Source organism: Triturus cristatus, chromosome 6 (assembly GCF_964204655.1).
Source record: "Triturus cristatus chromosome 6, aTriCri1.1, whole genome shotgun sequence".
Classification (NCBI taxonomy): Eukaryota; Metazoa; Chordata; class Amphibia; order Caudata; family Salamandridae; genus Triturus; species Triturus cristatus.
The window spans coordinates 101,103,985-101,127,419 of NC_140589.1; the positions used below are offsets into that span (position 1 = coordinate 101,103,985).

The 23,435-nt window shown below is 43.3% G+C and overlaps 24 non-coding genes across 24 annotated transcripts; all 24 read right to left on the reverse strand.

Annotated features, from left to right (window-relative positions):
• Nucleotides 1-824: 824 nt before the first annotated feature.
• Nucleotides 825-907, reverse strand: TRNAL-CAG (transfer RNA leucine (anticodon CAG)). Its single transcript has one exon. It is a non-coding gene; the product is annotated as a tRNA-Leu (tRNA).
• Nucleotides 908-2,646: 1,739 nt separating this feature from the next.
• On the reverse strand, nucleotides 2,647-2,729 carry TRNAL-AAG (transfer RNA leucine (anticodon AAG)). Its single transcript has one exon. It is a non-coding gene; the product is annotated as a tRNA-Leu (tRNA).
• A 186-nt stretch (nucleotides 2,730-2,915) lies between these two features.
• TRNAL-CAG (transfer RNA leucine (anticodon CAG)) lies at nucleotides 2,916-2,998 on the reverse strand. The gene has a single exon. It is a non-coding gene; the product is annotated as a tRNA-Leu (tRNA).
• A 632-nt stretch (nucleotides 2,999-3,630) lies between these two features.
• TRNAL-UAG (transfer RNA leucine (anticodon UAG)) lies at nucleotides 3,631-3,713 on the reverse strand. The gene has a single exon. It is a non-coding gene; the product is annotated as a tRNA-Leu (tRNA).
• A 1,024-nt stretch (nucleotides 3,714-4,737) lies between these two features.
• TRNAL-AAG (transfer RNA leucine (anticodon AAG)) lies at nucleotides 4,738-4,820 on the reverse strand. Its single transcript has one exon. It is a non-coding gene; the product is annotated as a tRNA-Leu (tRNA).
• Nucleotides 4,821-5,721: 901 nt separating this feature from the next.
• TRNAL-UAG (transfer RNA leucine (anticodon UAG)) lies at nucleotides 5,722-5,804 on the reverse strand. Its single transcript has one exon. It is a non-coding gene; the product is annotated as a tRNA-Leu (tRNA).
• A 1,293-nt stretch (nucleotides 5,805-7,097) lies between these two features.
• Nucleotides 7,098-7,180, reverse strand: TRNAL-CAG (transfer RNA leucine (anticodon CAG)). The gene has a single exon. It is a non-coding gene; the product is annotated as a tRNA-Leu (tRNA).
• Nucleotides 7,181-7,812: 632 nt separating this feature from the next.
• On the reverse strand, nucleotides 7,813-7,895 carry TRNAL-UAG (transfer RNA leucine (anticodon UAG)). The gene has a single exon. It is a non-coding gene; the product is annotated as a tRNA-Leu (tRNA).
• Nucleotides 7,896-8,919: 1,024 nt separating this feature from the next.
• Nucleotides 8,920-9,002, reverse strand: TRNAL-AAG (transfer RNA leucine (anticodon AAG)). The gene has a single exon. It is a non-coding gene; the product is annotated as a tRNA-Leu (tRNA).
• Nucleotides 9,003-11,010: 2,008 nt separating this feature from the next.
• On the reverse strand, nucleotides 11,011-11,093 carry TRNAL-AAG (transfer RNA leucine (anticodon AAG)). Its single transcript has one exon. It is a non-coding gene; the product is annotated as a tRNA-Leu (tRNA).
• Nucleotides 11,094-13,101: 2,008 nt separating this feature from the next.
• TRNAL-AAG (transfer RNA leucine (anticodon AAG)) lies at nucleotides 13,102-13,184 on the reverse strand. The gene has a single exon. It is a non-coding gene; the product is annotated as a tRNA-Leu (tRNA).
• A 186-nt stretch (nucleotides 13,185-13,370) lies between these two features.
• TRNAL-CAG (transfer RNA leucine (anticodon CAG)) lies at nucleotides 13,371-13,453 on the reverse strand. The gene has a single exon. It is a non-coding gene; the product is annotated as a tRNA-Leu (tRNA).
• A 632-nt stretch (nucleotides 13,454-14,085) lies between these two features.
• On the reverse strand, nucleotides 14,086-14,168 carry TRNAL-UAG (transfer RNA leucine (anticodon UAG)). The gene has a single exon. It is a non-coding gene; the product is annotated as a tRNA-Leu (tRNA).
• A 1,024-nt stretch (nucleotides 14,169-15,192) lies between these two features.
• On the reverse strand, nucleotides 15,193-15,275 carry TRNAL-AAG (transfer RNA leucine (anticodon AAG)). The gene has a single exon. It is a non-coding gene; the product is annotated as a tRNA-Leu (tRNA).
• A 186-nt stretch (nucleotides 15,276-15,461) lies between these two features.
• On the reverse strand, nucleotides 15,462-15,544 carry TRNAL-CAG (transfer RNA leucine (anticodon CAG)). Its single transcript has one exon. It is a non-coding gene; the product is annotated as a tRNA-Leu (tRNA).
• Nucleotides 15,545-16,176: 632 nt separating this feature from the next.
• TRNAL-UAG (transfer RNA leucine (anticodon UAG)) lies at nucleotides 16,177-16,259 on the reverse strand. The gene has a single exon. It is a non-coding gene; the product is annotated as a tRNA-Leu (tRNA).
• A 1,293-nt stretch (nucleotides 16,260-17,552) lies between these two features.
• TRNAL-CAG (transfer RNA leucine (anticodon CAG)) lies at nucleotides 17,553-17,635 on the reverse strand. Its single transcript has one exon. It is a non-coding gene; the product is annotated as a tRNA-Leu (tRNA).
• A 632-nt stretch (nucleotides 17,636-18,267) lies between these two features.
• TRNAL-UAG (transfer RNA leucine (anticodon UAG)) lies at nucleotides 18,268-18,350 on the reverse strand. Its single transcript has one exon. It is a non-coding gene; the product is annotated as a tRNA-Leu (tRNA).
• A 1,025-nt stretch (nucleotides 18,351-19,375) lies between these two features.
• On the reverse strand, nucleotides 19,376-19,458 carry TRNAL-AAG (transfer RNA leucine (anticodon AAG)). The gene has a single exon. It is a non-coding gene; the product is annotated as a tRNA-Leu (tRNA).
• Nucleotides 19,459-19,644: 186 nt separating this feature from the next.
• On the reverse strand, nucleotides 19,645-19,727 carry TRNAL-CAG (transfer RNA leucine (anticodon CAG)). The gene has a single exon. It is a non-coding gene; the product is annotated as a tRNA-Leu (tRNA).
• A 632-nt stretch (nucleotides 19,728-20,359) lies between these two features.
• On the reverse strand, nucleotides 20,360-20,442 carry TRNAL-UAG (transfer RNA leucine (anticodon UAG)). The gene has a single exon. It is a non-coding gene; the product is annotated as a tRNA-Leu (tRNA).
• Nucleotides 20,443-21,466: 1,024 nt separating this feature from the next.
• Nucleotides 21,467-21,549, reverse strand: TRNAL-AAG (transfer RNA leucine (anticodon AAG)). Its single transcript has one exon. It is a non-coding gene; the product is annotated as a tRNA-Leu (tRNA).
• Nucleotides 21,550-21,735: 186 nt separating this feature from the next.
• On the reverse strand, nucleotides 21,736-21,818 carry TRNAL-CAG (transfer RNA leucine (anticodon CAG)). The gene has a single exon. It is a non-coding gene; the product is annotated as a tRNA-Leu (tRNA).
• Nucleotides 21,819-22,450: 632 nt separating this feature from the next.
• On the reverse strand, nucleotides 22,451-22,533 carry TRNAL-UAG (transfer RNA leucine (anticodon UAG)). The gene has a single exon. It is a non-coding gene; the product is annotated as a tRNA-Leu (tRNA).
• Between the last annotated feature and the right edge of the window lie 902 nt (nucleotides 22,534-23,435).

Consider the following 23,435-nt stretch of genomic DNA (forward strand, 5'->3'; position numbering starts at 1 on the left):
CACTTGCTGAGGCGTGAAATTCTGCATACCAACTTTGCACAGAAGGTATGTTTGTGGTTGTTTGGGGATGGGTGGGAGGTCAAGAGCAGGGAAAAGCAGGTCTCCTTCACTACTAGACTCCTCTTCTATGCCTCCCTGCCATTCACTCACTCTGTCTTTGTTTCATTCACTCCTTCCACAACACTCCTTCTCACTCACTCGCTCTATCACTTGTATTTTTGCCCGTGCTCTGCATTCTATAGTGGAAACATCTCTTGAATGAAGCATCTGAAAATGACGTGACATAAAGTTTAAAACCTCCTTATTGTAAACCTAAAACATAATAAGACTTAATGTAACCCATTTCTTTCATAAAAAAGATTTTTAAAGTACCCCACAAAAGAAATATAAAACACCACGAGTGCTAGAAGAATATTACATTAACGTTAAAGATAGAATAGAGCAAATGCATTTGCAGTTGAAACTGAAGTTTGGTACTTATTCAGATATTATTTACATTGCCAATTTTTAGCTGAGATTCTAAAGGAACTGAGAGAGAAAATGGAATTGAAGTTTTGTCAGAAGTGGGATTCGAACCCACGCCTCCAGGAGAGACTGCGGCCTTAACGCAGCGCCTTAGACCACTCGGCCATCATGACCCCATGGTGCTTTTTCATCTAAAGGGTGAGAAAGATATTAGGAACCAAAAAATGCACAGAGCTTAGGCCAATAGTGGCTAGAGCAAGAAAAAAACTCACTGCACTCTTCCAAGAAGACAATCCTATAAGCCACTGCGAGGGAAATGATCATATTTCTCAAGAAAAAAATTAGAGTAAACACAGGACTGTCAGAAGTGGGATTTGAACCCACGCCTCCAGAGGAGACTGCGACCTGAACGCAGCGCCTTAGACCACTCGGCCATCCTGACTTGCTTTCCCAGCATCTTCCAGAGGCCAGACAGCCATGCAGGTGAGGTACTGAAAAGGAATGCCCTCAATTTATTTATCCTATTATATGCACTTCCAACAGATCTTTGAACAATCTGTACAGAGCAGGACCTATGGAGAACTCTTTAGAACTTTGAGGCAAACAAAGAGAAAGTGCTATTCACCAGCCACTTGAACGGCTCAAAGCTGCTTTGAAATTGAGACAATAGCCACCTCTTGGCTGGCTAAAGCAATTTCAACAAGGGATCTCAAAGTCACAACATAGGGTGGAGTATGCAAATTTAAGCAGCCCCTGATCAAAGCCCTGAGGAGATTGCTGTAAGTGTGCTGGAGTCCAGTTGTCTACCAGATGAATGGCATTCTTCCAAATTTGCAGGGCCCGTCTGGCCAGGGCATACAAGAGCATGACTCTTCCAGATGACCTCTTACATGGGTCCTATGCTCATTTGGTAAGGATTGCGTTTTGTCAGCAAGACGTTATAGAACCTAAATATATGAGAAACCCCATCTCTCTTGACAAGAGGAGAACGGAATAAAGTGCCAAGTGAAGACCAACAGATGCAACTTCCATCAGATGTTAACCAGATAAAGGAGATTAAATCTCCAAAAGGAATGTCAGAAGTGTGATTCGAAACCACGCCTCCAAAGGAGACTGTGGCCTAAACACAGCGCCTTAGACCTCTCGGCCATCCTGACAGTATAGGCTTTTAATAAATGAATAAAAGTTACTCAGAAACGTCTACCTCCATGCAAGCCTGAAATAATTTAAACCATCAAACACAAGGTGCAACTTTATGCACAGGACAATAAACACAGAAGAACACATACGAAAGCACTTTATTTCACAGGTATACAGTTTTCATGCTTTTAGAACACCACATACCTCTCACCAGCTATTTGGGGTCCTGTATCCGACTCACAACATTTCCTTGCCTGCGACCTCTCTCTCTACACAAACAACTACAGCACAGGAAGTAGGAAGGCAATAGGTGGGGCAGTTTATGCAAATTTATGCTGCCAATGTGCCTTGCAGATTCATGCAGGATTTCTAGATCCTTGCTGGATACAAGAGAGTAGGCCTTGTTCCAGATAAACTATCCCTAGCAGGGAAAGTCTGAGCACAGGCACTCTTTTGCTCTTTAGCCCCTGGCCTGGGACTCACCCTCACTTGCTGAGGCATGAAATTCTGCATACCAACTTTGCACAGAAGGTATGTTTGTGGTTGTTTGGGGATGGGTGGGAGGTCAAGAGCAGGGAAAAGCAGGTCTCCTTCACTACTAGACTACTCTTCTATGCCTCCCTGCCGTTCACTCACTCTGTCTTTGTTTCATTCTCTCCTTCCACAACACTCCTTCTCACTCACTCGCTCTATCACTTGTATTTTTGCCCTTGCTCTGCATTCTATAGTGGAAACATCTCTTGAATGAAGCATCTGAAAATGACGTGACATAAAATTTAAAACCTCCTTATTGGAAACCTAAAACATCACAAGACTTAATGTAACCCATTTCTTTCATAAAAAAGATTTTTAAAGTACCCCACAAAACAAATATAAAACACCACGAGTGCTAGAAGAATATTACATTAACGTTAAAGATAGAATAGGGCAAATGCATTTGCAGTTGAAACTGAAGTTTGGTACTTATTCAGATATTATTTACATTGCCAATTTTTAGCTGAGATTCTAAAGGAACTGAGAGAGAAAATGGAATTCAAGTTTTGTCAGAAGTGGGATTCGAACCCACGCCTCCAGGAGAGACTGCGGCCTTAACGCAGCGCCTTAGACCACTCGGCCATCCTGACCCCATGCTGCATTTTCATCTAAAGGGTGAGAAAGATATTAGGAACCAAAAAATGCACAGAGCTTAGGCCAATAGTGGCTAGAGCAAGAAAAAAACTCACTGCACTCTTCCAAGAAGACAATCCTATAAGCCACTGCGAGGGAAATGATCATATTTCTCAAGAAAAAAATTAGAGTAAACACAGGACTGTCAGAAGTGGGATTTGAACCCACGCCTCCAGAGGAGACTGCGACCTGAACGCAGCGCCTTAGACCACTCGGCCATCCTGACTTGCTTTCACAGCATCTTCCAGAGGCCAGACAGCCATGCAGGTGAGGTACTGAAAAGGAATGCCCTCAATTTATTTATCCTATTATATGCACTTCCAACAGATCTTTGAACAATCTGTACAGAGCAGGACCTATGGAGAACTCTTTAGAACTTTGAGGCGAACAAAGAGTAAGTGCTATTCACCAGCCAATTGAACGGCTCAAAGCTGCTTTGAAATTGAGACAATAGCCACCTCTTGGCTGGCTAAAGCAATTTCAACAAGGGATCTCAAAGTCACAACATAGGGTGGAGTATGCAAATTTAAGCAGCCCCTGATCAAAGCCCTGAGGAAATTGCTGTAAGTGTGCTGGAGTCCAGTTGTCTACCAGATGAATGGCATTCTTCCAAATTTGCTGGGCCCGTCTGGCCAGGGCATACAAGAGCATGACTCTTCCAGATGACCTCTTACATGGGTCCTATGCTCATTTGGTAAGGATTGCGCTTTGTCAGCAAGACGTTATAGAACCTAAATATATGAGAAACCCCATCTCTCTTGACAAGAGGAGAACGGAATAACGTGCCAAGTGAAGACCAACAGATGCAACTTCCATCAGATGTTAACCTGATAAAGGAGATTAAATCTCCAAAAGGCATGTCAGAAGTGGGATTTGAACCCACGCCTCCAAAGGAGACTGTGGCCTAAACACAGCGCCTTAGACCTCTCGGCCATCCTGACAGTATATGCTTTTAAGAAATGAATAAAAGTTACTCAGAAACGTCTACCTCAATGCAAGCCTGAAATAATTTAAACCTTCAAACACAAGGTGCAACTTTATGCACAGGACAATAAACACAGAAGAACACATACGAAAACACTTTATTTCACAGGTATACAGTTTTCATGCTTTTAGAACACCACATACCTCTCACCAGCTATTTAGGGTCCTGTATCCGACTCACAACATTTCCTTGCCTGCGACCTCTCTCTCTACACAAACAACTACAGCACAGGAAGTAGGAAGGCAATAGGTGGGGCAGTTTATGCAAATTTATGCTGCCAATGTGCCTTGCAGATTCATGCAGGATTTCTAGATCCTTGCTGGATACAAGAGAGTAGGCCTTGTTCCAGATAAACTATCTCTAGCAGGGAAAGTCTGAGCACAGGCACTCTTTTGCTCTTTAGCCCCTGGCCTGGGACTCACCCTCACTTGCTGAGGCGTGAAATTCTGCATACCAACTTTGCACAGAAGGTATGTTTGTGGTTGTTTGGGGATGGGTGGGAGGTCAAGAGCAGGGAAAAGCAGGTCTCCTTCACTACTAGACTCCTCTTCTATGCCTCCCTGCCATTCACTCACTCTGTCTTTGTTTCATTCTCTCCTTCCACAACACTCCTTCTCACTCACTCGCTCTATCACTTGTATTTTTGCCCTTGCTCTGCATTCTATAGTGGAAACATCTCTTGAATGAAGCATCTGAAAATGACGTGACATAAAATTTAAAACCTCCTTATTGGAAACCTAAAACATCACAAGACTTAATGTAACCCATTTCTTTCATAAAAAAGATTTTTAAAGTACCCCACAAAACAAATATAAAACACCACGAGTGCTAGAAGAATATTACATTAACGTTAAAGATAGAATAGGGCAAATGCATTTGCAGTTGAAACTGAAGTTTGGTACTTATTCAGATATTATTTACATTGCCAATTTTTAGCTGAGATTCTAAAGGAACTGAGAGAGAAAATGGAATTCAAGTTTTGTCAGAAGTGGGATTCGAACCCACGCCTCCAGGAGAGACTGCGGCCTTAACGCAGCGCCTTAGACCACTCGGCCATCCTGACCCCATGCTGCTTTTTCATCTAAAGGGTGAGAAAGATATTAGGAACCAAAAAATGCACAGAGCTTAGGCCAATAGTGGCTAGAGCAAGAAAAAAACTCACTGCACTCTTCCAAGAAGACAATCCTATAAGCCACTGCGAGGGAAATGATCATATTTCTCAAGAAAATAATTAGAGTAAACACAGGACTGTCAGAAGTGGGATTTGAAACCACGCCTCCAGAGGAGACTGCGACCTGAACGCAGCGCCTTAGACCACTCGGCCATCCTGACTTGCTTTCCCAGCATCTTCCAGAGCCCAGACAGCCATGCAGGTGAGGTACTGAAAAGGAATGCCCTCAATTTATTTATCCTATTATATGCACTTCCAACAGATCTTTGAACAATCTGTACAGAGCAGGACCTATGGAGAACTCTTTAGAACTTTGAGGCGAACAAAGAGAAAGTGCTATTCACCAGCCACTTGAACGGCTCAAAGCTGCTTTGAAATTGAGACAATAGCCACCTCTTGGCTGGCTAAAGCAATTTCAACAAGGGATCTCAAAGTCACAACATAGGGTGGAGTATGCAAATTTAAGCAGCCCCTGATCAAAGCCCTGAGGAAATTGCTGTAAGTGTGCTGGAGTCCAGTTGTCTACCAGATGCATGGCATTCTTCCAAATTTGCAGGGCCCGTCTGGCCAGGGCATACAAGAGCATGACTCTTCCAGATGACCTCTTACATGGGTCCTATGCTCATTTGGTAAGGATTGCGCTTTGTCAGCAAGACGTTATAGAACCTAAATATATGAGAAACCCCATCTCTCTTGACAAGAGGAGAACGGAATAACGTGCCAAGTGAAGACCAACAGATGCAACTTCCATCAGATGTTAACCTGATAAAGGAGATTAAATCTCCAAAAGGCATGTCAGAAGTGGGATTCGAACCCACGCCTCCAAAGGAGACTGTGGCCTAAACACAGCGCCTTAGACCTCTCGGCCATCCTGACAGTATAGGCTTTTAAGAAATGAATAAAAGTTACTCAGAAACGTCTACCTCCATGCAAGCCTGAAATAATTTAAACCTTCAAACACAAGGTGCAACTTTATGCACAGGACAATAAACACAGAAGAACACATACGAAAGCACTTTATTTCACAGGTATACAGTTTTCATGCTTTTAGAACACCACATACCTCTCACCAGCTATTTAGGGTCCTGTATCCGACTCACAACATTTCCTTGCCTGCGACCTCTCTCTCTACACAAACAACTACAGCACAGGAAGTAGGAAGGCAATAGGTGGGGCAGTTTATGCAAATTTATGCTGCCAATGTGCCTTGCAGATTCATGCAGGATTTCTAGATCCTTGCTGGATACAAGAGAGTAGGCCTTGTTCCAGATAAACTATCCCTAGCAGGGAAAGTCTGAGCACAGGCACTCTTTTGCTCTTTAGCCCCTGGCCTGGGACTCACCCTCACTTGCTGAGGCGTGAAATTCTGCATACCAACTTTGCACAGAAGGTATGTTTGTGGTTGTTTGGGGATGGGTGGGAGGTCAAGAGCAGGGAAAAGCAGGTCTCCTTCACTACTAGACTACTCTTCTATGCCTCCCTGCCGTTCACTCACTCTGTCTTTGTTTCATTCTCTCCTTCCACAACACTCCTTCTCACTCACTCGCTCTATCACTTGTATTTTTGCCCTTGCTCTGCATTCTATAGTGGAAACATCTCTTGAATGAAGCATCTGAAAATGACGTGACATAAAATTTAAAACCTCCTTATTGGAAACCTAAAACATCACAAGACTTAATGTAACCCATTTCTTTCATAAAAAAGATTTTTAAAGTACCCCACAAAAGAAATATAAAACACCACGAGTGCTAGAAGAATATTACATTAACGTTAAAGATAGAATAGGGCAAATGCATTTGCAGTTGAAACTGAAGTTTGGTACTTATTCAGATATTATTTACATTGCCAATTTTTAGCTGAGATTCTAAAGGAACTGAGAGAGAAAATGGAATTCAAGTTTTGTCAGAAGTGGGATTAGAACCCACACCTCCAGGAGAGACTGCGGCCTTAACGCAGCGCCGTAGACCACTCGGCCATCCTGACCCCATGCTGCTTTTTCATCTAAAGGGTGAGAAAGATATTAGGAACCAAAAAATGCACAGAGCTTAGGCCAATAGTGGCTAGAGCAAGAAAAAAACTCACTGCACTCTTCCAAGAAGACAATCCTATAAGCCACTGCGAGGGAAATGATCATATTTCTCAAGAAAAAAATTAGAGTAAACACAGGACTGTCAGAAGTGGGATTTGAACCCACGCCTCCAGAGGAGACTGCGACCTGAACACAGCGCCTTAGACCACTCGGCCATCCTGACTTGCTTTCCCAGCATCTTCCAGAGGCCAGACAGCCATGCAGGTGAGGTACTGAAAAGGAATGCCCTCAATTTATTTATCCTATTATATGCACTTCCAACAGATCTTTGAACACTCTGTACAGAGCAGGACCTATGGAGAACTCTTTAGAACTTTGAGGCGAACAAAGAGAAAGTGCTATTCACCAGCCACTTGAACGGCTCAAAGCTGCTTTGAAATTGAGACAATAGCCACCTCTTGGCTGGCTAAAGCAATTTCAACAAGGGATCTCAAAGTCACAACATAGGGTGGAGTATGCAAATTTAAGCAGCCCCTGATCAAAGCCCTGAGGAAATTGCTGTAAGTGTGCTGGAGTCCAGTTGTCTACCAGATGAATGGCATTCTTCCAAATTTGCTGGGCCCGTCTGGCCAGGGCATACAAGAGCATGACTCTTCCAGATGACCTCTTACATGGGTCCTATGCTCATTTGGTAAGGATTGCGCTTTGTCAGCAAGACGTTATAGAACCTAAATATATGAGAAACCCCATCTCTCTTGACAAGAGGAGAACGGAATAACGTGCCAAGTGAAGACCAACAGATGCAACTTCCATCAGATGTTAACCTGATAAAGGAGATTAAATCTCCAAAAGGCATGTCAGAAGTGGGATTCGAACCCACGCCTCCAAAGGAGACTGTGGCCTAAACACAGCGCCTTAGACCTCTCGGCCATCCTGACAGTATATGCTTTTAAGAAATTAATAAAAGTTACTCAGAAACGTCTACCTCAATGCAAGCCTGAAATAATTTAAACCTTCAAACACAAGGTGCAACTTTATGCACAGGACAATAAACACAGAAGAACACATACGAAAGCACTTTATTTCACAGGTATACAGTTTTCATGCTTTTAGAACACCACATACCTCTCACCAGCTATTTAGGGTCCTGTATCCGACTCACAACATTTCCTTGCCTGCGACCTCTCTCTCTACACAAACAACTACAGCACAGGAAGTAGGAAGGCAATAGGTGGGGCAGTTTATGCAAATTTATGCTGCCAATGTGCCTTGCAGATTCATGCAGGATTTCTAGATCCTTGCTGGATACAAGAGAGTAGGCCTTGTTCCAGATAAACTATCCCTAGCAGGGAAAGTCTGAGCACAGGCACTCTTTTGCTCTTTAGCCCCTGGCCTGGGACTCACCCTCACTTGCTGAGGCGTGAAATTCTGCATACCAACTTTGCACAGAAGGTATGTTTGTGGTTGTTTGGGGATGGGTGGGAGGTCAAGAGCAGGGAAAAGCAGATCTCCTTCACTACTAGACTACTCTTCTATGCCTCCCTGCCGTTCACTCCCTCTGTCTTTGTTTCATTCTCTCCTTCCACAACACTCCTTCTCACTCACTCGCTCTATCACTTGTATTTTTGCCCTTGCTCTGCATTCTATAGTGGAAACATCTCTTGAATGAAGCATCTGAAAATGATGTGACATAAAATTTAAAACCTCCTTATTGGAAACCTAAAACATCACAAGACTTAATGTAACCCATTTCTTTCATAAAAAAGATTTTTAAAGTACCCCACAAAAGAAATATAAAACACCACGAGTGCTAGAAGAATATTACATTAACGTTAAAGATAGAATAGGGCAAATGCATTTGCAGTTGAAACTGAAGTTTGGTACTTATTCAGATATTATTTACATTGCCAATTTTTAGCTGAGATTCTAAAGGAACTGAGAGAGAAAATGGAATTCAAGTTTTGTCAGAAGTGGGATTCGAACCCACGCCTCCAGGAGAGACTGCGGCCTTAACGCAGCGCCTTAGACCACTCGGCCATCCTGACCCCATGCTGCTTTTTCATCTAAAGGGTGAGAAAGATATTAGGAACCAAAAAATGCACAGAGCTTAGGCCAATAGTGGCTAGAGCAAGAAAAAAACTCACTGCACTCTTCCAAGAAGACAATCCTATAAGCCACTGCGAGGGAAATGATCATATTTCTCAAGAAAATAATTAGAGTAAACACAGGACTGTCAGAAGTGGGATTTGAAACCACGCCTCCAGAGGAGACTGCGACCTGAACGCAGCGCCTTAGACCACTCGGCCATCCTGACTTGCTTTCCCAGCATCTTCCAGAGGCCAGACAGCCATGCAGGTGAGGTACTGAAAAGGAATGCCCTCAATTTATTTATCCTATTATATGCACTTCCAACAGATCTTTGAACAATCTGTACAGAGCAGGACCTATGGAGAACTCTTTAGAACTTTGAGGCGAACAAAGAGAAAGTGCTATTCACCAGCCACTTGAACGGCTCAAAGCTGCTTTGAAATTGAGACAATAGCCACCTCTTGGCTGGCTAAAGCAATTTCAACAAGGGATCTCAAAGTCACAACATAGGGTGGAGTATGCAAATTTAAGCAGCCCCTGATCAAAGCCCTGAGGAAATTGCTGTAAGTGTGCTGGAGTCCAGTTGTCTACCAGATGCATGGCATTCTTCCAAATTTGCAGGGCCCGTCTGGCCAGGGCATACAAGAGCATGACTCTTCCAGATGACCTCTTACATGGGTCCTATGCTCATTTGGTAAGGATTGCGCTTTGTCAGCAAGACGTTATAGAACCTAAATATATGAGAAACCCCATCTCTCTTGACAAGAGGAGAACGGAATACCGTGCCAAGTGAAGACCAACAGATGCAACTTCCATCAGATGTTAACCTGATAAAGGAGATTAAATCTCCAAAAGGCATGTCAGAAGTGGGATTCGAACACACGCCTCCAAAGGAGACTGTGGCCTAAACACAGCGCCTTAGACCTCTCGGCCATCCTGATAGTATAGGCTTTTAAGAAATGAATAAAAGTTACTCAGAAACGTCTACCTCCATGCAAGCCTGAAATAATTTAAACCTTCAAACACAAGGTGCAACTTTATGCACAGGACAATAAACACAGAAGAACACATACGAAAGCACTTTATTTCACAGGTATACAGTTTTCATGCTTTTAGAACACGACATACCTCTCACCAGCTATTTAGGGTCCTGTATCCGACTCACAACATTTCCTTGCCTGCGACCTCTCTCTCTACACAAACAACTACAGCAGAGGAAGTAGGAAGGCAATAGGTGGGGCAGTTTATGCAAATTTATGCTGCCAATGTGCCTTGCAGATTCATGCAGGATTTCTAGATCCTTGCTGGATACAAGAGAGTAGGCCTTGTTCCAGATAAACTATCCCTAGCAGGGAAAGTCTGAGCACAGGCACTCTTTTGCTCTTTAGCCCCTGGCCTGGGACTCACCCTCACTTGCTGAGGCGTGAAATTCTGCATACCAACTTTGCACAGAAGGTATGTTTGTGGTTGTTTGGGGATGGGTGGGAGCTCAAGAGCAGGGAAAAGCAGGTCTCCTTCACTACTAGACTCCTCTTCTATGCCTCCCTGCCATTCACTCACTCTGTCTTTGTTTCATTCTCTCCTTCCACAACACTCCTTCTCACTCACTCGCTCTATCACTTGTATTTTTGCCCTTGCTCTGCATTCTATAGTGGAAACATCTCTTGAATGAAGCATCTGAAAATGACGTGACATAAAATTTAAAACCTCCTTATTGGAAACCTAAAACATCACAAGACTTAATGTAACCCATTTCTTTCATAAAAAAGATTTTTAAAGTACCCCACAAAACAAATATAAAACACCACGAGTGCTAGAAGAATATTACATTAACGTTAAAGATAGAATAGGGCAAATGCATTTGCAGTTGAAACTGAAATTTGGTACTTATTCAGATATTATTTACATTGCCAATTTTTAGCTGAGATTCTAAAGGAACTGAGAGAGAAAATGGAATTCAAGTTTTGTCAGAAGTGGGATTCGAACCCACGCCTCCAGGAGAGACTGCGGCCTTAACGCAGCGCCTTAGACCACTCGGCCATCCTGACCCCATGCTGCTTTTTCATCTAAAGGGTGAGAAAGATATTAGGAACCAAAAAATGCACAGAGCTTAGGCCAATAGTGGCTAGAGCAAGAAAAAAACTCACTGCACTCTTCCAAGAAGACAATCCTATAAGCCACTGCGAGGGAAATGATCATATTTCTCAAGAAAATAATTAGAGTAAACACAGGACTGTCAGAAGTGGGATTTGAACCCACGCCTCCAGAGGAGACTGCGACCTGAAAGCAGCGCCTTAGACCACTCGGCCATCCTGACTTGCTTTCCCAGCATCTTCCAGAGGCCAGACAGCCATGCAGGTGAGGTACTGAAAAGGAATGCCCTCAATTTATTTATCCTAGCATATGCACTTCCAACAGATCTTTGAACAATCTGTACAGAGCAGGACCTATGGAGAACTCTTTAGAACTTTGAGGCGAACAAAGAGAAAGTGCTATTCACCAGCCACTTGAACGGCTCAAAGCTGCTTTGAAATTGAGACAATAGCCACCTCTTGGCTGGCTAAAGCAATTTCAACAAGGGATCTCAAAGTCACAACATAGGGTGGAGTATGCAAATTTAAGCAGCCCCTGATCAAAGCCCTAAGGAAATTGCTGTAAGTGTGCTGGAGTCCAGTTGTCTACCAGATGCATGGCATTCTTCCAAATTTGCAGGGCCCGTCTGGCCAGGGCATACAAGAGCATGACTCTTCCAGATGACCTCTTACATGGGTCCTATGCTCATTTGGTAAGGATTGCGCTTTGTCAGCAAGACGTTATAGAACCTAAATATATGAGAAACCCCATCTCTCTTGACAAGAGGAGAACGGAATAACGTGCCAAGTGAAGACCAACAGATGCAACTTCCATCAGATGTTAACCTGATAAAGGAGATTAAATCTCCAAAAGGCATATCAGAAGTGGGATTCGAACCCACGCCTCCAAAGCAGACTGTGGCCTAAACACAGCGCCTTAGACCTCTCGGCCATCCTGACAGTATAGGCTTTTAAGAAATGAATAAAAGTTACTCAGAAACGTCTACCTCCATGCAAGCCTGAAATAATTTAAACCTTCAAACACAAGGTGCAACTTTATGCACAGGACAATAAACACAGAAGAACACATACGAAAGCACTTTATTTCACAGGTATACAGTTTTCATGCTTTTAGAACACCACATACCTCTCACCAGCTATTTAGGGTCCTGTATCCGACTCACAACATTTCCTTGCCTGCGACCTCTCTCTCTACACAAACAACTACAGCACAGGAAGTAGGAAGGCAATAGGTGGGGCAGTTTATGCAAATTTATGCTGCCAATGTGCCTTGCAGATTCATGCAGGATTTCTAGATCCTTGCTGGATACAAGAGAGTAGGCCTTGTTCCAGATAAACTATCCCTAGCAGGGAAAGTCTGAGCACAGGCACTCTTTTGCTCTTTAGCCCCTGGCCTGGGACTCACCCTCACTTGCTGAGGCGTGAAATTCTGCATACCAACTTTGCACAGAAGGTATGTTTGTGGTTGTTTGGGAATGGGTGGGAGGTCAAGAGCAGGGAAAAGCAGGTCTCCTGCACTACTAGACTCCTCTTCTATGCCTCCCTGCCATTCACTCACTCTGTCTTTGTTTCATTCTCTCCTTCCACAACACTCCTTCTCACTCACTCGCTCTATCACTTGTATTTTTGCCCTTGCTCTGCATTCTATAGTGGAAACATCTCTTGAATGAAGCATCTGAAAATGACGTGACATAAAATTTAAAACCTCCTTATTGGAAACCTAAAACATCACAAGACTTAATGTAACCCATTTCTTTCATAAAAAAGATTTTTAAAGTACCCCACAAAACAAATATAAAACACCACGAGTGCTAGAAGAATATTACATTAACGTTAAAGATAGAATAGGGCAAATGCATTTGCAGTTGAAAATTAAATTTGGTACTTATTCAGATATTATTTACATTGCCAATTTTTAGCTGAGATTCAAAAGGAACTGAGAGAGAAAATGGAATTCAAGTTTTGTCAGAAGTGGGATTCGAACCCACGCCTCCAGGAGAGACTGCGGCCTTAACGCAGTGCCTTAGACCACTCGGCCATCCTGACCCCATGCTGCTTTTTCATCGAAAGGGTGAGAAAGATATTAGGAACCAAAAAATGCACAGAGCTTAGGCCAATAGTGGCTAGAGCAAGAAAAAAACTCACTGAACTCTTCCAAGAAGACAATCCTTTAAGCCACTGCGAGGGAAATGATCATATTTCTCAAGAAAAAAATTAGAGTAAACACAGGACTGTCAGAAGTGGGATTTGAACCCACGCCTCCAGAGGAGACTGCGACCTGAACGCAGCGCCTTAGACCACTCGGCCATCCTGACTTGCTTACCAAGCATCTTCCAGAGGCCAGACAGCCATGCAGGTGAGGTACTGAAAAGGAATGCCCTCAATTTATTTATCCTATTATATGCACTTCCAACAGATCTTTGAACAATCTGTACAGAGCAGGACCTATGGAGAACTCTTTAGAACTTTGAGGCGAACAAAGAGAAAGTGCTATTCACCAGCCACTTGAACGGCTCAAAGCTGCTTTGAAATTGAGACAATAGCCACCTCTTGGCTGGCTAAAGCAATTTCAACAAGGGATCTCAAAGTCACAACATAGGGTGGAGTATGCAAATTTAAGCAGCCCCTGATCAAAGCCCTGAGGAAATTGCTGTAAGTGTGCTGGAGTCCAGTTGTCTACCAGATGAATGGCATTCTTCCAAATTTGCTGGGCCCGTCTGGCCAGGGCATACAAGAGCATGACTCTTCCAGATGACCTCTTACATGGGTCCTATGCTCATTTGGTAAGGATTGCGCTTTGTCAGCAAGACGTTATAGAACCTAAATATATGAGAAACCCCATCTCTCTTGACAAGAGGAGAACGGAATAACGTGCCAAGTGAAGACCAACAGATGCAACTTCCATCAGATGTTAACCTGATAAAGGAGATTAAATCTCCAAAAGGCATGTCAGAAGTGGGATTCGAACCCACGCCTCCAAAGGAGACTGTGGCCTAAACACAGCGCCTTAGACCTCTCGGCCATCCTGACAGTATATGCTTTTAAGAAATGAATAAAAGTTACTCAGAAACGTCTACCTCAATGCAAGCCTGAAATAATTTAAACCTTCAAACACAAGGTGCAACTTTATGCACAGGACAATAAACACAGAAGAACACATACGAAAGCACTTTATTTCACAGGTATACAGTTTTCATGCTTTTAGAACACCACATACCTCTCACCAGCTATTTAGGGTTCTGTATCCGACTCACAACATTTCCTTGCCTGCGACCTCTCTCTCTACACAAACAACTACAGCACAGGAAGTAGGAAGGCAATAGGTGGGGCAGTTTATGCAAATTTATGCTGCCAATGTGCCTTGCAGATTCATGCAGGATTTCTAGATCCTTGCTGGATACAAGAGAGTAGGCCTTGTTCCAGATAAACTATCCCTAGCAGGGAAAGTCTGAGCACAGGCACTCTTTTGCTCTTTAGCCCCTGGCCTGGGACTCACCCTCACTTGCTGAGGCGTGAAATTCTGCATACCAACTTTGCACAGAAGGTATGTTTGTGGTTGTTTGGGGATGGGTGGGAGGTCAAGAGCAGGGAAAAGCAGGTCTCCTTCACTACTAGACTTCTCTTCTATGCCTCCCTGCCGTTCACTCACTCTGCCTTTGTTTCATTCTCTCCTTCCACAACACTCCTTCTCACTCACTCACTCTATCACTTGTATTTTTGCCCTTGCTCTGCATTCTATAGTGGAAACATCTCTTGAATGAAACATCTGAAAATGACGTGACATAAAATTTAAAACCTCCTTATTGGAAACCTAAAACATCACAAGACTTAATGTAACCAATTTCTTTCATAAAAAAGATTTTTAAAGTACCCCACAAAACAAATATAAAACACCACGAGTGCTAGAAGAATATTACATTAACGTTAAAGATAGAATAGGGCATATGCATTTGCAGTTGAAACTGAAATTTGGTACTTATTCAGATATTATTTACATTGCCAATTTTTAGCTGAGATTCTAAAGGAACTGAGAGAGAAAATGGAATTCAAGTTTTGTCAGAAGTGGGATTTGAACCCACGCCTCCAGGAGAGACTGCGGCCTTAACGCAGCGCCTTAGACCACTCGGCCATCCTGACCCCATGCTGCTTTCTCATCGAAAGGGTGAGAAAGATATTAGGAACCAAAAAATGCACAGAGCTTAGGCCAATAGTGGCTAGAGCAAGAAAAATACTCACTGCACTCTTCCAAGAAGACAATCCTATAAGCCACTGCGAGGGAAATGATCATATTTCTCAAGAAAAAAATTAGAGTAAACACAGGACTGTCAGAAGTGGGATTTGAACCCACGCCTCCAGAGGAGACTGCGACCTGAACGCAGCGCCTTAGACCACTCGGCCATCCTGACTTGCTTTCCCAGCATCTTCCAGAGGCCAGACAGCCATGCAGGTGAGGTACTGAAAAGGAATGCCCTCAATTTATTTATCCTATTATATGCACTTCCAACAGATCTTTGAACAATCTGTACAGAGCAGGACCTATGGAGAACTCTTTAGAACTTTGAGGCGAACAAAGAGAAAGTGCTATTCACCAGCCACTTGAACGGCTCAAAGCTGCTTTGAAATTGAGACAATAGCCACCTCTTGGCTGGCTAAAGCAATTTCAACAAGGGATCTCAAAGTCACAACATAGGGTGGAGTATGCAAATTTAAGCAGCCCCTGATCAAAGCCCTAAGGAAATTGCTGTAAGTGTGCTGGAGTCCAGTTGTCTACCAGATGCATGGCATTCTTCCAAATTTTCAGGGCCCGTCTGGCCAGGGCATACAAGAGCATGACTCTTCCAGATGACCTCTTACATGGGTCCTATGCTCATTTGGTAAGGATTGCGCTTTGTCAGCAAGACGTTATAGAACCTAAATATATGAGAAACCCCATCTCTCTTGACAAGAGGAGAACGGAATAACGTGCCAAGTGAAGACCAACAGATGCAACTTCCATCAGATGTTAACCTGATAAAGGAGATTAAATCTCCAAAAGGCATGTCAGAAGTGGGATTCAAACCCACGCCTCCAAAGGAGACTGTGGCCTAAACACAGCGCCTTAGACCTCTCGGCCATCCTGACAGTATAGGCTTTTAAGAAATGAATAAAAGTTACTCAGAAACGTCTACCTCCATGCAAGCCTGAAATAATTTAAACCTTCAAACACAAGGTGCAACTTTATGCACAGGACAATAAACACAGAAGAACACATACGAAAGCACTTTATTTCACAGGTATACAGTTTTCATGCTTTTAGAACACCACATACCTCTCACCAGCTATTTAGGGTCCTGTATCCGACTCACAACATTTCCTTGCCTGCGACCTCTCTCTCTACACAAACAACTACAGCACAGGAAGTAGGAAGGCAATAGGTGGGGCAGTTTATGCAAATTTATGCTGCCAATGTGCCTTGCAGATTCATGCAGGATTTCTAGATCCTTGCTGGATACAAGAGAGTAGGCCGTGTTCCAGATAAACTATCCCTAGCAGGGAAAGTCTGAGCACAGGCACTCTTTTGCTCTTTAGCCCCTGGCCTGGGACTCACCCTCACTTGCTGAGGCGTGAAATTCTGCATACTAACTTTGCACAGAAGGTATGTTTGTGGTTGTTTGGGGATGGGTGGGAGGTCAAGAGCAGGTAAAAGCAGGTCTCCTTCACTACTAGACTACTCTTCTATGCCTCCCTGCCGTTCACTCACTCTGTCTTTGTTTCATTCTCTCCTTCCACAACACTCCTTCTCACTCACTCGCTCTATCACTTGTATTTTTGCCCTTGCTCTGCATTCTATAGTGGAAACATCTCTTGAATGAAGCATCTGAAAATGACGTGACATAAAATTTAAAACCTCCTTATTGGAAACCTAAAACATCACAAGACTTAATGTAACCCATTTCTTTCATAAAAAAGATTTTTAAAGTACCCCACAAAACAAATATAAAACACCACGAGTGCTAGAAGAATATTACATTAACGTTAAAGATAGAATAGGGCAAATTCATTTGCAGTTGAAACTGAAGTTTGGTACTTATTCAGATATTGTTTACATTGCCAATTTTTAGCTGAGATTCTAAAGGAACTGAGAGAGAAAATGGAATTCAAGTTTTGTCAGAAGTGGGATTAGAACCCACACCTCCAGGAGAGACTGCGGCCTTAACGCAGCGCCTTAGACCACTCGGCCATCCTGACCCCATGCTGCTTTTTCATCTAAAGGGTGAGAAAGATATTAGGAACCAAAAAATGCACAGAGCTTAGGCCAATAGTGGCTAGAGCAAGAAAAAAACTCACTGCACTCTTCCAAGAAGACAATCCTATAAGCCACTGCGAGGGAAATGATCATATTTCTCAAGAAAAAAATTAGAGTAAACACAGGACTGTCAGAAGTGGGATTTGAACCCACGCCTCCAGAGGAGACTGCGACCTGAACACAGCACCTTAGACCACTCGGCCATCCTGACTTGCTTTCCCAGCATCTTCCAGAGGCCAGACAGCCATGCAGGTGAGGTACTGAAAAGGAATGCCCTCAATTTATTTATCCTATTATATGCACTTCCAACAGATCTTTGAACAATCTGTACAGAGCAGGACCTATGGAGAACTCTTTAGAACTTTGAGGCGAACAAAGAGAAAGTGCTATTCACCAGCCACTTGAACGGCTCAAAGCTGCTTTGAAATTGAGACAATAGCCACCTCTTGGCTGGCTAAAGCAATTTCAACAAGGGATCTCAAAGTCACAACATAGGGTGGAGTATGCAAATTTAAGCAGCCCCTGATCAAAGCCCTGAGGAAATTGCTGTAAGTGTGCTGGAGTCCAGTTGTCTACCAAATGAATGGCATTCTTCCAAATTTGCTGGGCCCGTCTGGCCAGGGCATACAAGAGCATGACTCTTCCAGATGACCTCTTACATGGGTCCTATGCTCATTTGGTAAGGATTGCGCTTTGTCAGCAAGACGTTATAGAACCTAAATATATGAGAAACCCCATCTCTCTTGACAAGAGGAGAACGGAATAACGTGCCAAGTGAAGACCAACAGATGCAACTTCCATCAGATGTTAACCTGATAAAGGAGATTAAATCTCCAAAAGGCATGTCAGAAGTGGGATTCGAACCCACGCCTCCAAAGGAGACTGTGGCCTAAACACAGCGCCTTAGACCTCTCGGCCATCCTGACAGTATAGGCTTTTAAGAAATGAATAAAAGTTACTCAGAAACGTCTCCCTCCATGCAAGCCTGAAATAATTTAAACATTCAAACACAAGGTGCAACTTTATGCACAGGACAATAAACACAGAAGAACACATACGAAAGCACTTTATTTCACAGGTATACAGTTTTCATGCTTTTAGAACACCACATACCTCTCACCAGCTATTTAGGGTCCTGTATCCGACTCACAACATTTCCTTGCCTGCGACCTCTCTCTCTACACAAACAACTACAGCACAGGAAGTAGGAAGGCAATAGGAGGGGCAGTTTATGCAAATTTATGCTGCCAATGTGCCTTGCAGATTCATGCAGGATTTCTAGATCCTTGCTGGATACAAGAGAGTAGGCCTTGTTCCAGATAAACTATCCCTAGCAGGGAAAGTCTGAGCACAGGCACTCTTTTGCTCTTTAGCCCCTGGCCTGGGACTCACCCTCACTTGCTGAGGCGTGAAATTCTGCATACCAACTTTGCACAGAAGGTATGTTTGTGGTTGTTTGGGGGATGGGTGGGAGGTCAAGAGCAGGGAAAAGCAGGTCTCCTTCACTACTAGACTCCTCTTCTATGCCTCCCTGCCATTCACTCACTCTGTCTTTGTTTCATTCTCTCCTTCCACAACACTCCTTCTCACTCACTCGCTCTATCACTTGTATTTTTGCCCTTGCTCTTCATTCTATAGTGGAAACATCTCTTGAATGAAGCATCTGAAAATGACGTGACATAAAATTTAAAACCTCCTTATTGGAAACCTACAACATCACAAGACTTAATGTAACCCATTTCTTTCATAAAAAAGATTTTTAAAGTACCCCACAAAACAAATATAAAACACCAGGAGTGCTAGAAGAATATTACATTAACGTTAAAGATAGAATAGGGCAAATGCATTTGCAGTTGAAAATGAAATTTGGTACTTATTCAGATATTATTTACATTGCCAATTTTTAGCTGAGATTCTAAAGGAACTGAGAGAGAAAATGGAATTCAAGTTTTGTCAGAAGTGGGATTCGAACCCACGCCTCCAGGAGAGACTGCGGCCTTAACGCAGTGCCTTAGACCACTCGGCCATCCTGACCCCATGCTGCTTTTTCATCGAAAGGGTGAGAAAGATATTAGGAACCAAAAAATGCACAGAGCTTAGGCCAATAGTGGCTAGAGCAAGAAAAAAACTCACTGAACTCTTCCAAGAAGACAATCCTTTAAGCCACTGCGAGGGAAATGATCATATTTCTCAAGAAAAAAATTAGAGTAAACACAGGACTGTCAGAAGTGGGATTTGAACCCACGCCTCCAGAGGAGACTGCGACCTGAACGCAGCGCCTTAGACCACTCGGCCATCCTGACTTGCTTACCAAGCATCTTCCAGAGGCCAGACAGCCATGCAGGTGAGGTACTGAAAAGGAATGCCCTCAATTTATTTATCCTATTATATGCACTTCCAACAGATCTTTGAACAATCTGTACAGAGCAGGACCTATGGAGAACTCTTTAGAACTTTGAGGCGAACAAAGAGAAAGTGCTATTCACCAGCCACTTGAACGGCTCAAAGCTGCTTTGAAATTGAGACAATAGCCACCTCTTGGCTGGCTAAAGCAATTTCAACAAGGGATCTCAAAGTCACAACATAGGGTGGAGTATGCAAATTTAAGCAGCCCCTGATCAAAGCCCTGAGGAAATTGCTGTAAGTGTGCTGGAGTCCAGTTGTCTACCAGATGAATGGCATTCTTCCAAATTTGCTGGGCCCGTCTGGCCAGGGCATACAAGAGCATGACTCTTCCAGATGACCTCTTACATGGGTCCTATGCTCATTTGGTAAGGATTGCGCTTTGTCAGCAAGACGTTATAGAACCTAAATATATGAGAAACCCCATCTCTCTTGACAAGAGGAGAACGGAATAACGTGCCAAGTGAAGACCAACAGATGCAACTTCCATCAGATGTTAACCTGATAAAGGAGATTAAATCTCCAAAAGGCATGTCAGAAGTGGGATTCGAACCCACGCCTCCAAAGGAGACTGTGGCCTAAACACAGCGCCTTAGACCTCTCGGCCATCCTGACAGTATATGCTTTTAAGAAATGAATAAAAGTTACTCAGAAACGTCTACCTCAATGCAAGCCTGAAATAATTTAAACCTTCAAACACAAGGTGCAACTTTATGCACAGGACAATAAACACAGAAGAACACATACGAAAGCACTTTATTTCACAGGTATACAGTTTTCATGCTTTTAGAACACCACATACCTCTCACCAGCTATTTAGGGTTCTGTATCCGACTCACAACATTTCCTTGCCTGCGACCTCTCTCTCTACACAAACAACTACAGCACAGGAAGTAGGAAGGCAATAGGTGGGGCAGTTTATGCAAATTTATGCTGCCAATGTGCCTTGCAGATTCATGCAGGATTTCTAGATCCTTGCTGGATACAAGAGAGTAGGCCTTGTTCCAGATAAACTATCCCTAGCAGGGAAAGTCTGAGCACAGGCACTCTTTTGCTCTTTAGCCCCTGGCCTGGGACTCACCCTCACTTGCTGAGGCGTGAAATTCTGCATACCAACTTTGCACAGAAGGTATGTTTGTGGTTGTTTGGGGATGGGTGGGAGGTCAAGAGCAGGGAAAAGCAGGTCTCCTTCACTACTAGACTTCTCTTCTATGCCTCCCTGCCGTTCACTCACTCTGCCTTTGTTTCATTCTCTCCTTCCACAACACTCCTTCTCACTCACTCACTCTATCACTTGTATTTTTGCCCTTGCTCTGCATTCTATAGTGGAAACATCTCTTGAATGAAACATCTGAAAATGACGTGACATAAAATTTAAAACCTCCTTATTGGAAACCTAAAACATCACAAGACTTAATGTAACCAATTTCTTTCATAAAAAAGATTTTTAAAGTACCCCACAAAACAAATATAAAACACCACGAGTGCTAGAAGAATATTACATTAACGTTAAAGATAGAATAGGGCATATGCATTTGCAGTTGAAACTGAAATTTGGTACTTATTCAGATATTATTTACATTGCCAATTTTTAGCTGAGATTCTAAAGGAACTGAGAGAGAAAATGGAATTCAAGTTTTGTCAGAAGTGGGATTTGAACCCACGCCTCCAGGAGAGACTGCGGCCTTAACGCAGCGCCTTAGACCACTCGGCCATCCTGACCCCATGCTGCTTTCTCATCGAAAGGGTGAGAAAGATATTAGGAACCAAAAAATGCACAGAGCTTAGGCCAATAGTGGCTAGAGCAAGAAAAATACTCACTGCACTCTTCCAAGAAGACAATCCTATAAGCCACTGCGAGGGAAATGATCATATTTCTCAAGAAAAAAATTAGAGTAAACACAGGACTGTCAGAAGTGGGATTTGAACCCACGCCTCCAGAGGAGACTGCGACCTGAACGCAGCGCCTTAGACCACTCGGCCATCCTGACTTGCTTTCCCAGCATCTTCCAGAGGCCAGACAGCCATGCAGGTGAGGTACTGAAAAGGAATGCCCTCAATTTATTTATCCTATTATATGCACTTCCAACAGATCTTTGAACAATCTGTACAGAGCAGGACCTATGGAGAACTCTTTAGAACTTTGAGGCGAACAAAGAGAAAGTGCTATTCACCAGCCACTTGAACGGCTCAAAGCTGCTTTGAAATTGAGACAATAGCCACCTCTTGGCTGGCTAAAGCAATTTCAACAAGGGATCTCAAAGTCACAACATAGGGTGGAGTATGCAAATTTAAGCAGCCCCTGATCAAAGCCCTAAGGAAATTGCTGTAAGTGTGCTGGAGTCCAGTTGTCTACCAGATGCATGGCATTCTTCCAAATTTTCAGGGCCCGTCTGGCCAGGGCATACAAGAGCATGACTCTTCCAGATGACCTCTTACATGGGTCCTATGCTCATTTGGTAAGGATTGCGCTTTGTCAGCAAGACGTTATAGAACCTAAATATATGAGAAACCCCATCTCTCTTGACAAGAGGAGAACGGAATAACGTGCCAAGTGAAGACCAACAGATGCAACTTCCATCAGATGTTAACCTGATAAAGGAGATTAAATCTCCAAAAGGCATGTCAGAAGTGGGATTCAAACCCACGCCTCCAAAGGAGACTGTGGCCTAAACACAGCGCCTTAGACCTCTCGGCCATCCTGACAGTATAGGCTTTTAAGAAATGAATAAAAGTTACTCAGAAACGTCTACCTCCATGCAAGCCTGAAATAATTTAAACCTTCAAACACAAGGTGCAACTTTATGCACAGGACAATAAACACAGAAGAACACATACGAAAGCACTTTATTTCACAGGTATACAGTTTTCATGCTTTTAGAACACCACATACCTCTCACCAGCTATTTAGGGTCCTGTATCCGACTCACAACATTTCCTTGCCTGCGACCTCTCTCTCTACACAAACAACTACAGCACAGGAAGTAGGAAGGCAATAGGTGGGGCAGTTTATGCAAATTTATGCTGCCAATGTGCCTTGCAGATTCATGCAGGATTTCTAGATCCTTGCTGGATACAAGAGAGTAGGCCGTGTTCCAGATAAACTATCCCTAGCAGGGAAAGTCTGAGCACAGGCACTCTTTTGCTCTTTAGCCCCTGGCCTGGGACTCACCCTCACTTGCTGAGGCGTGAAATTCTGCATACTAACTTTGCACAGAAGGTATGTTTGTGGTTGTTTGGGGATGGGTGGGAGGTCAAGAGCAGGTAAAAGCAGGTCTCCTTCACTACTAGACTACTCTTCTATGCCTCCCTGCCGTTCACTCACTCTGTCTTTGTTTCATTCTCTCCTTCCACAACACTCCTTCTCACTCACTCGCTCTATCACTTGTATTTTTGCCCTTGCTCTGCATTCTATAGTGGAAACATCTCTTGAATGAAGCATCTGAAAATGACGTGACATAAAATTTAAAACCTCCTTATTGGAAACCTAAAACATCACAAGACTTAATGTAACCCATTTCTTTCATAAAAAAGATTTTTAAAGTACCCCACAAAACAAATATAAAACACCACGAGTGCTAGAAGAATATTACATTAACGTTAAAGAT